This window comes from Vulpes vulpes, chromosome 13 (assembly GCF_048418805.1).
Source record: "Vulpes vulpes isolate BD-2025 chromosome 13, VulVul3, whole genome shotgun sequence".
Classification (NCBI taxonomy): Eukaryota; Metazoa; Chordata; class Mammalia; order Carnivora; family Canidae; genus Vulpes; species Vulpes vulpes.
This window is the reverse complement of record NC_132792.1, coordinates 69,844,726-69,856,434: the sequence shown is the minus strand read 5'-3', so window position 1 is coordinate 69,856,434 and position 11,709 is coordinate 69,844,726.

The window sequence follows — 11,709 nt, the reverse complement described above, 5'->3', positions numbered from 1 at the left end:
CACTGTGGTTTTGATTTGCATTTCTCTACTGATGTGGAGCACCTCTTTATGTACTTGTTGGCCATTCATATGTCCTTTTTTTTTGGAAAATGTTCAAGTCTTCGGCTTATTTTTCCATTGGATTCTTTTAGTTTTTTTGAAAATTGAGTTGTACGAGTTCTTTATCCATTTTGGATGTTGACATTTTATCATATATATGACTTGCAAATATTTTCTCCTATCCTGTAGGAAATCTTTTCATTTTTGTTTCTGGTTTTCTTTGCTGTCCAGAAGCTTTTTAGTTTGATGTAGTCCCATTTGTTTATTTTTACTTTTGTCGGCTTTGCTTTTAATGTTAAGTCCAAAAAAAAAAAAAAATCAATCATTGCCACAACCATTGATACAAGCTTATTCTCTATATTTTCTTCTAGGAGTTCTATGGTTTCAGATCTTATGTTCAAGTCTTTATTCTAATTTGAGTTGATTTTTGTGTATAGTATTAGATAGGGGTTCCGTGTCATTCTTTTGCATGTAGTTGTTCAGTTTTTCTAACACTGCATATTAAAAAGGCTCTCCTTTCTCCATTGTATATTGGCTCTTTCATTGTAAATTAATTGACCACATATGTATGGGTTTATTTCTAGTCTCTTTATTCTGCTCCATTGATCTTTGTGTTTGTTTTATGCCAGTACCAACTATTTTAATCACTGTAGCTTTGTAATATAGCTTGAAATCAGAATGTGATGCTTCCAGCTTTGTTCTTTTTCTCAAGATTTCTTTGGCTATTTCTTTGGGTCTTTTCTGGCTCCATACAAATTTTAGGATTGTTTGTTCTACTTCAGTGAAAAAAAATGCCACTGGAATTTTGATAGGGGTCTCACTGAATCTGTAAGTAATTTTTGATTAGATGGATGGCTTTGCAAATTTTACTTTCTTTGCTGATTTTCTTAAATTCTTGTAAATATTCTTGAAGTGTTTGGTTGGTTGTTTTTTCTGGGACACAGTTAAGTTACTTGGAAACAGTTTGATTCTTTCAGGTCTTGATTTTAATGTCTGTCAGGTAGGATTAGAGCTGTGCTCAGTCTAGTGATAATTTTTCCCCATTACCAAGGCAAGACTCTTCTGGGTACTCTACTCAAAGTCCCAAGAATTATAATTTTCCTGTCTGGCTGGTGGGAACAGGCACTACTCCTAGCCCACTGTGAATGCCAGACCTTCAGTTTCACCTCTTCAATCCAGCATGTGATCTGAGTTCCATCAGATCCCCTCATGCAGCACTACACCCTGGAAACTCTCTCACAGCAGTATACTGGGGCAATTATAAGGCTGACTTCATTTTTTTCCCTCAAGGATACTAGTGTCTTATGAGCCATTGTTTCATGTATATTTGTTTATTGACTGTTTCAGCTGGAGGAGAAGTCTTGTCCCTGCTCCTATATTTTGGCTTTAAATGTGCGTCCAAAATGTGTGAATAAATGATCATAAAATGTTTGTTCTACTTTCATGTTGCTCTGTGTATTAGCACAGAAATTCAGTGCAACTGTTCACATGTTTCTGAACTTAATCCAACGTTGTTTTAACTTAGGCTATAAAACTTACGTTTTTGTTCATGTAGATATGATATAAACAAAAGAACTAAAAATGAAATAATTAACTACAAAGATTAGCTACTTAACAGGATCGAGATAAGCAAAATGGTTCTCAGTTTGCTTATTTATGTCCATTTTACCAGTTGCTTCACTGACATTTTGAAGTAACTAGATTTAATTGTGCAAAAACATTTTAGAATATCTGTCTAAATGTGATCTAGTTAGATAATAAAATAATAACTCTTCTGAATGGCTAATATCCATTTACGTGGATAGAATTTTATGATCTACATAATTCAACTTCTTTGAGTTCAACCAACATTTACTGGATGCATTCTATGTGCCAGATATTGAACTAACTCTAGAGATACAGATGAATAATAAATAGCCTCTGCCCTAGAAGAGCTCACAGGGAGGCAGAACTGATAAGTGAGTTGACAATGTGATAAGTGCTACAATTACACTAATTGTGAGTTGCTATGAGAGCTCTGATGTGGAGCAACTCACACAGCTCAGGAAGATGTAGGTTGGTTGTGGTTGAGAAGGTATAAATAGATGATGCAATGGGTTACCTGCTTTTTTCTCCTTCTTCCATCCTGGAAGAGTCCTGATTTAATACAGTATTTATTCTCCCTCTCCCTGCTGGACCCAGGATGTGAGTGTTCACAAGTCTAAGCCAATCATTGTAAATCATCATACTTCTATGCTTTCTTTTTCTTCTTTTTTTTCTCTTTCTCTCTCTCTCTTTCTTTCTTTCTTTCTTTCTTTCTTTCTTTCTTTCTTTCTTTCTCTTTTTCTTCCTTTTTAGTATTTTATTTATTTATTAGAGAAAGAGACAGAGAGAGCACAAGTGGGGTGAAGGGCAGGGGGAGAGGGAGAGGGACAAGCAGACTCCCCACTGAGTATGGAGCCCAATGCGGCACTCAATCCAAGGGCCCTGAGATCATGACCTGAGCCCACGTCAGATGCTTAGTGGACTGAGGCCCCTAGGCACTCCTATGCTTACTTTCAATATTGATTTAGATGAGGGCATGTGGCACAACCCTGGAAAAGGAGATGTAAAGATAATTCTACAGATGTGACTCTAAATCAGCTTTTCTCTTGATAGAAGGAGATATGCCAGGAGAAACTTCTTTCCTGATTTTGATCACAATTGTGTGACAACATAATACCTGAGGGGCAACATCCATGTTATGATGATGAAAGGACAGCCTGGGAGTGTGCTCTAATAGGCTGATAGAACAACAGAGATAGGAAAGTTGGGTCTTTGTTCATAACATAGTGTTGCTAAAGTACAAACCTGGAGTCTTCTATATCTGTCATTTTTTCCTTTTGATATATGAGATAATAAGTTTTTATTATTTAAGCCACTTTCAGCTATTCCATGACATGGAGTCAAAAGTATCCTAACTGATATAAAGAAGTGAAGCTTGAGTAATGTCTTTAAGTACCAAAGATATTCATCCCCGAGAGTTAGCTGGAGGCAGGAGAGTGAGAGAAGGCCACCCCAGGCAGACTGAAGGGTTTATAGAAAATCCTAGGAACACCAAGGGACATGGTATAAGCTAGCTAAAGTGGGTTCCACGTCTGCATTTAGGAAGGGAATATAAAGGAAGGGAGAAGAAATGTTGGGAAATATCAGGAAGGGAGACAGAACATAAAGACTCCTAACTCGGGGAAACGAACTAGGGGTGGTGGAGGGGGAGGAGGGCGGGTGTTGGAGGGGAATGGGTGACGGGCACTGAGGTGGACACTTGACGGGATGAGCACTGGGTGTTTTTCTGTATGTTGGTAAATTGAACACCAATAAAAATTAATTAAAAAAAAAAAAAAAAAAAAAAAAAAAGGAACCCTGACTGACAGGACATGTGCGATACAGTTTTGGAGCTCAAAGGGACTGGTGGAGCAGATCAGAATCATTTTGCCCTGGGATTACAGGATTATAGTCTGTATTGCAATTAATACTTTCTACAGCATTTTAAAAGGGCTTCTGTGTCATTTATAGGGCTTTTCTGTGTGTTCTTTTGACAGATGAAGAAATTGAGGCACCTGGGAACTTAGTGGGACAGAAATAAAAGTTAGTGATGTTGAGACTAGAATTCAGGTCTTATAACTCCTGATCTAGTGCTTTTTCCTCTAAGTGGTCATTTGGAGAATGGACTGTTCTACCGGGAACCCTACTGGAACTATGCTTTTGCATTACTGAAAAATTGTCATATGGTCCTACTTTCCTAATGGAAATATCGGCCCCTGTGACACAAAGGTGAAAAGCTCTGTGGCCCATTACTTGTCCTTTGAACCATCTCATCTCACTTTAATAGCATGTTTAATGGAAACCCATCAGCTAAATGAGAAGTATGCCAAGCATTACTATCATTTCCTCTACTACCTTCTTAGAGATCATTATATGGCTCTGTAAGTGTAATGGAAACATTTATATTGACAAAGAAAAATGAAAAGTTGCTCTAAAAGTTCAACCAAATTCTTAATGTATGTTTGATGAGGATATACAAAAGCTAGGGTAATGAAGTTTCTCATTGCACACTATCCTAATGCAAATTTTCCAGAAAAAAAATGGCTCGATTTTTCATATCGTCTTTTGCTTCTTCAACAAAGAGGTATTAAATGTTTTTCCTACAATTGCCAGAGGTGCTAAAGATAGCTATAATAAATGTTGACAGTAGGAAAAAGATGTGAGCTACATAAAAAGAGAATACACAGGCCTGTGCAATCTGAATTGAGCACGTCAATCTGGTGCTCTGCCAACTAACCACATTTACCTGTTCTGACAATAAGAATTTCAGAGAGAAGTCTTTTTGCTGGAAAGTAAACACTATCTACGTGACTGAGCCTTTTCTATCAAAGGGCAGCTTGGGAAGACTGGCAATTGACTTGCCCCTTCCCTGCTATAACAGCTTCTCTACTTCCTACCACTTCCTACCATTTCTTCTTCCTTTCCCCCTCCTCTCCACGTATTGAGATTCATGCATGATGAATGAAGCACGACTCTTGCTCGGGGCAGGTTAGGAATACTGCCGACACTCAATAGTCGCATATATATGAAAATATGACAAGTCAGGACAATATCTTTTTATGTGCATAAATTAACTACATATCTCTATGTCTTCTGACCATCGCTAGGAGCAACCTTTTTAGGCGTGGTGGGTTGTGAAGCAGCAGCTAGCATATATTGAGACCCTTCATAGTTCAGATGGTGTATTAAGTATACGTTTTCTCAATAGCTTCTGTGATAGTTACTATCATTGTCATTATTATTTTACATATGAAGAATTCATGGATTTTTGACTTATAATCTCTTGACTGAGATCATAAAATTAAATAGCAGGTTCCAGAGTTGTGGAGTCTCTATACTCATGATATTTGTCACAAAACTACTTATTATGCTAGGCTTACTAGCAAATTGGCTCCAAATAAATTCAGTAAGGTTGCAGGATACAAAATCAACACACAAAAATCAGTTATGTTTCTACATACTAATAAAAACTATCTGAAAGTGAAATAGAGAAAGCAATCCCACTTATAATAGTGTCAAAAGCGATAAAATACTTTGGAAAAAATTTAGCCAAGGAAGTGAAAGATCTGTACACAATAAAATGCCAAGGAAAGAAACTGAAGACTCAAAATGGAGAGCTATCCCATGTTCACGATTGGAAAAGTTAACATTGTGAAAATGCTCATATTAGCCTAAGTGATCTACAGATTCAGTGCAATTCCTTATCAAAATTCCAATGGCATTTTTCACAGAAATAGAATAAAGAATTCTAAAGTTTGTGTGGAACTACAAAAGACCCCAAGTAACCATAGCAACCTTCAGAAAAAGAACAAAGCTGGAGGCATCACACTTTCTGATTTCAAAGTATATTAAAAAGCTATAGTAATCAAACAATATGGTACCATATGAAAATCAGGCACATAGACCAGTGGAACACATTAGAGAGCCCAGAAATAATCCCATGTATCAACTAATTTTTAAGGAGGACTCCAAGAACACATGATGGGCAAAGGATAGTCACTTCAATAAGTGGTATTCGGAAAAGTGGATAGTCACATGAAGAATAAAGCTGCATCCTTATCTTATACCACTTACAAAGCTTAAATAACTTGAAGTGGTTTAAAGGCAATGTAAGATCTGAAACCATAAAACTCCTAAAAGAAAACATAGGAGAAAAGCTCTTTAACATTGGTCTTGACAATTATTTCTTGGATAAGATACCAAAAAACATGACAACAAAAGCTAAAATAAACAATGGAGCAACCGAAACTTAGAGCTTCTACAGAGCAAAGGAAACAAATAAAAAAGACAACTTACTGAATGGGGAACAATATTTGCAAACCATGTATCTGATAAGGAGTTAATATCCAAAAGATATAAAGAACTCCTTCAAATCTCAATAACAAAAAATGCAAAAATAATTCATTTCAAAAATGAGTTAAAGGACCTGAAGAACCTTTTTGCCAAAGAAAACATACAAATGACCAAAGGTACATGAAAGGGTGCCAAACACCATTAATCATCAGAGAAATACAAATCAAGTCACGTCACAGTAAAATATCACCTTACACCTGTTAGGATGGCTATTGACAAGGGATAACAAGTGGTGGCAAGGATGTGGAGAAATTGTTGGTGGGGAAAAATTGTTGGTAGGAATGTAAATTGGTGCAGCTATTATGGAAAACAGTATGGCAGTTTCTTAAAAAATTAAAAATGTAATTATCATATGATCCAACAGTCCCACTCCTGGGTATATATCTAAAGGAAATGAAGTCAGTATCTTGAGATATCTGCACTTTTATGTTCACTGTAGCATTATTCACAATAGCCAGGATATAAAAATAACCTAAATGCTCTTTGATGAATGAATAAAGAAAATGTAAAAAAAAAAAAATACACACACACACACACACTGGAATATTATTTAGCTTTAAAAAAGAAGAAAATCCTCCCATTTGCAACAACATGCATGGAACTTGAGGGCATTATACTGAACCAAAATAAGTGAGACAAAGAAAGACAAATACTATATGCTATCACTTATGTGTAGATTTTTTTAAGCCAATTTCATAAAAATAGAGAATAGAATGGTGATTTCTAGGAGGTTGGGAGGAGGCGGGATATGGGGAGATGTAGGCCAAAGGGTATAAACTTCCAGTTATAAGAAAAATAAATTCTGAGAATCTAATGTACAGCATGGTGATTATCATTAATAATACAACATTGTATATTGAAAAGTTGCTGAGAGCAGATCTTAAGTGTCCTCACCACAAAAACAAACAAAGAAAACTATATGAGGTGATGGATGTGTTAATTATCTTGGTCTTAGTAATTATTTCACAATGTATACGTATATAAAGTCATCAGATTGTACACCTTAAATATATACAATTATATTTGTGAATTATTCCTCAAGAAACTTGGGAAAGAAAAATTCAAAACAAATTGGCCTCAATGAATTCCTTATTAATCAATAATAACTGCTATTCCTGGGGAGGAGTAAATGACACAAGGGGTGCCAATGTGATTTGAATATTGTAAAGCATGCATTCATTTATTAGTTTTTCAAATATTATTTCCTGAATGCCTGTGTCATAGATTCACAGAAGGAAAGACATACCTTCTGCAGGTAAGGAATTAGTTAGTCTTAGGAAGTGAGTATGTGACTTAACAGTTACAAGAGAGCATTGCTATGCGTGATGTGTGTTATGCATAATGGGAGATTACAGGTGCTTGTAGAAGACTGGAAGGACCTCACAGAGATGGCAACATCTGAGAAGATTTGAAAGAAAGAACATCAGTGGACATGATAAGAGAAAGCATAGCTTATATTTGGGGAACCACAATTACTTTAGTATTGTGGGGAGTCCAGCAGTAGTTGGGCAAGGGTCTGCGGTGAAATGAGGTTGGATAGATATTTAAGGGCCAGATCATAGAAGGCTTTACAAGGGATACAAAGGAGTATACTTTTTAAAAAATAATATTTTATTATGGTAACATACACATAAGATTTACCATCTTAATCATTTTAAGTGCATAGTTCAGTGGTATTAAGAGTATTTATAATGTGCAACCATTACCTCCATCCATCTCCAGAACTCTTTTCATCTTGCAAAATTGAAACCTTATACCCATTAAACACTAACTCCCCATTTCCCTTGCCTTCCCTCGCCTCGTCAGAATGCTGACCACCATTCTACTTTTTGTCTCTAATGATTTAGACTACTTTCAACACTTCATATAAGTGGAATCATATAGTATTCGTCCTTTTTGTGACTGGCTTATTTCACTTAGCATAATGTCCTCAAGTTTCATCCATGTTATAACATGTATAAGAATTTCTTTCCTTTTTAAGGCTTAGTAATATTCCATTATTTGTATATAAAACATTTTGCTCAGCCATTCATCCTTTAATCAACAGTTTGGCTGCTTTCATCCCATTTGTGAATAATGCTTCTATGAATGTGGGTGTACAAATATCTCTTCAAGATTCTTCTTTAAATCCTGTTGGGCAAATACCCATATGTAGAATTGCTGGATCATATGGTAATTCTCTTCATAATTTTTTGAGGAACTGCCATGCTGTTTTTCCCAGTGGTTGCACCATTTCATGTTCCACCAGCAGTGCACAAGGGTAAGAAGTATACATTTTCATCTCATCTGTGAAGGAATCAAACTAAAAACTGTGACTAGAATAGAATCATGGTCATGTTTGCACGTTGTCAGGGACTGATGGTAGAAAATGCAGGGGAAGGAGAAGATTAAAGACAGAGAGAGGAATGCTGGGGATATTTGAACTAGGGAGGAGCAGTTGGGATGGGGAGCATATGACTTTCTTGAGTGCTGTTAGGCTGTAATTTCCAGGACTGGGTGTTTAATTGATGAGTAAAAGAGAGTGGGAGGAACTTGAAATGACTTCAAGGGTTATAACTCTGACAAGTGGTTCAATGGTGTGTTGATTCCATCAACAAAGAAAGCAAAATAAGATGAGGAGAAGGCTTGGGGACTGGTGAGTTCAGATTTTAAAATGTTGCTTAGGAAGATCCAGATGGATATCCAGGATGTAATACCTGGCCCACAGTTAGATATTCCTAGGATATCATTCACTCACCGTTTCTTTTTTTTTTTTTTTTTTAAGATTTTATTTATTTATTCATGAGACAGAGAGAGAGAGAGGCAGAGGGAGAAGCAGGCTCCATGCAGGGAGCCCAATGTGGGACTCGACCCGGGGACTCCAGGATCACACCCTGGGCCGAAGGCAGGGCTAAACCGCTGAGCCACCCAGGGATCCCCTCACTCACCGTTCCTAATGACCTCTCTACTTAAGTCTATTCTGAATGAGACTGCTCTTTGAGGGCAGACTGTCTTGTTAACCGTTGTAAATACCACGTCTAACAAACAATAGATGCTCAATGACTATTTGTTGAATACATATATGGCCCTGAACATAAGAACATGGTCTAAGCTGAATGTGAACTTTTGAAAGTCAGCAAGTAGGTGGCAAATGAAGCCTTTTGTATCAGGGTCACAGCAAGAAGCAAATGGGCTGAACTGAATATAGTTTATAATCATTGACAAAGGTGTAAGCATGGTTAGGGAAGCCGAGCTGAACGGACTCCTAGGCTCCAAGAAGCAAAGGGAGGAAATAGTTTTACCAGAGCTATAAGGCTATAGCAGTGGAGGGGGGCTGGGCTGGCAAGACATATAGTTATAAAGGTAATGACCCTGCCAGCACTGGAGTGCCAAAACAGAGAGAGAAAAGGGAGAGAAAGATACCAGACTCTCTTTTCTCTTGTCCTCTGATCTCCTGTTGATGCCACCTATTGGTGGGATCCTTTGGAGGGCAAGGGAGTACCAGTGATAGAGTCCACAGCAGTTACTTTCTCTGTGAAGCATGCAATGCAGGAAGAAGCATGCCATAGTAGAGGCGACTTGTCCGTCGTGAGATTTTGCTTGGTAGCCCAAGAAGATATTGGTTGGTTTAGTTTCCAAACACTTATTTGGGATAATTAGCCTGCATTTCCATAAGCAGCCAGCTTCTGCAAATACACTTTCATCTTTTGAGCATGGAAAACACTCTCTTTTGGCACAGTTGTCTTGTTTGTGTCTTCAACCCTCTGACCTTGTCAGATAGGAGCCGAGACAAAGATGTCGCACTAGATGTTTGACCCACTGGGAGATAAATATCACATTCCTCCTTCCAGATGAGTTTCTTTTTTAGAACCGAGTCTCCCTCCCAGGGGTAGATTCTGATTTCAAATATTCTTTCTCCCCATGCTAGATACACCTTGGGCCAAACAGCCAGGACTTCCGTGGCCCATGGCCAGGGCAAGGCATAGGTTCAGATCCAGTACTGTTCACTAAATCTTTCCACTCAGGAATGGGAGAAAACCCATTTCTGGCACTTTTTGTGTCCCTTCGTCCTTTCCAATTCTTTCTTCCTCTGGATGGCAAGTAGCAAGAATTTGAAATCAGGACATCAGAGCACATTCAGTTTTTGGCTAATTGTTGAGTTGATGTCAGTACTCAGATTGGCTTTTCATATCTCAGACATAATAAATATTTGTCACCGTCCTCCTCTTACACAGCAACTCAACAATCTCAGGAGCAAGCCTTCTCTTGTTATTGTGCTCCTATCCCCTCCTAAATTGTTCACCGTTTCAGACATTTCCCTGAGAACAATAACGGAGCCACTCTGTAATAAGGCAATTCTTAGGAGGGTTATTATACCAGATTAGACAGCCACCTCTCACTCTGTTTAATTTTATAGTTATTCAACACTGAAGAGAAATTTCCTGATCCTCTTTCATATTGATTAAGCATTGCATAATTAAGGGAGAATAAAAGCTAGCTGACTTATCCAATTTATACGTTTAATTTTATCTAAACTACACATTTGCCATGGTAAGATAAAACAGAAGATGGAGGTGTGTGTGTGTGTGTGTGTGTGTGTGTAAGGAAAGTACAACAACGACAAAAAGAATACTTTGGAGCACCAGTCCTGAGGCTTAACTCATTTTTTCCCTCAAGGGCCCATCTAACAGAGTAGGACAGGGAATGGAATTCAATCACACCGAGTTTAGAGCGTGCCTCCGTACCTTCTTTCCGTACTGGGTTTAGATACTGTTTGATTGACGGCCTGTTCTGCGGAAGGAAGATGCTATTAGATTTCACTCCTTTAAAGATATGCTCCTTCTTTATCACAAATTCCAAGGTTCACTTTTTACTATGACTTCTGGGAGCAATGGGAGAATGTCACTTCCAACTGTGATGGCTTCTCTGTGTGGGTATAATATAACAAAGAGCATGGAAGAGTCTCACCCTGTGCCCTTAGTTTATCATGGACAGCAAAATTATGGCAGTGGGAGAAGAATTCATTGAGCTCTTGCTTAGAACACCTTCTGGGCCAGGGAAAGAAGAGTTGCTGGTATGTTACCTTTTCTTTCTTGTTTATGCTTGGCCTTTTCCAGATGGTGATGACTTTCCAGTAAACATTTTTTTGGGGGGGGGATTGGGGGGGAGTCCTCTCATTCCTCTGCCACACACCCAGTGGTGGAGGTAGATATATGTGGGGCATTTTGACATATCTTTGAAATAATCCAATCTTTTCCTGATGGGAAATAACAGGAAAACAGGAAACGGTGTTACATTTGGCCCTAATGCATTTTTTCTGAGTCAATTTTATAAGCAGGGAACTAGTTCCATGGAGAAGAACTATCTTGAATCTGAAGACTTTTCTAGGAAATAGGTTTAATCGATTTTCCTACCGAAATTTGGCAAGCTCCACCAAAGGGCAACTAGTATTAGTCAGAACCTTGGAGTTGATAAGCCACAACTCAGGAAAGCTGATTCGCTCCTGTGTTTTGCAAGAAGGGAATGCGCACATCTCCATGGCTTTGGAGATCTACCATTCTCAGGGTAATTGTGGCACGGTTGTTTATATCAACATATAATTCACCAATTCCAATTACCAAAATAATTGGGCCACAATATGGTCAGCCCAGATAATTTTAGCATTCATATCAAATTGACCTTTAACTGGTGATTTGAGGACTCTGTGATCAGCTTCTATGGCAACGAAGGAAAATACAACAGAACTGTGATATATTCGGTTGAGCTTTATAAGCA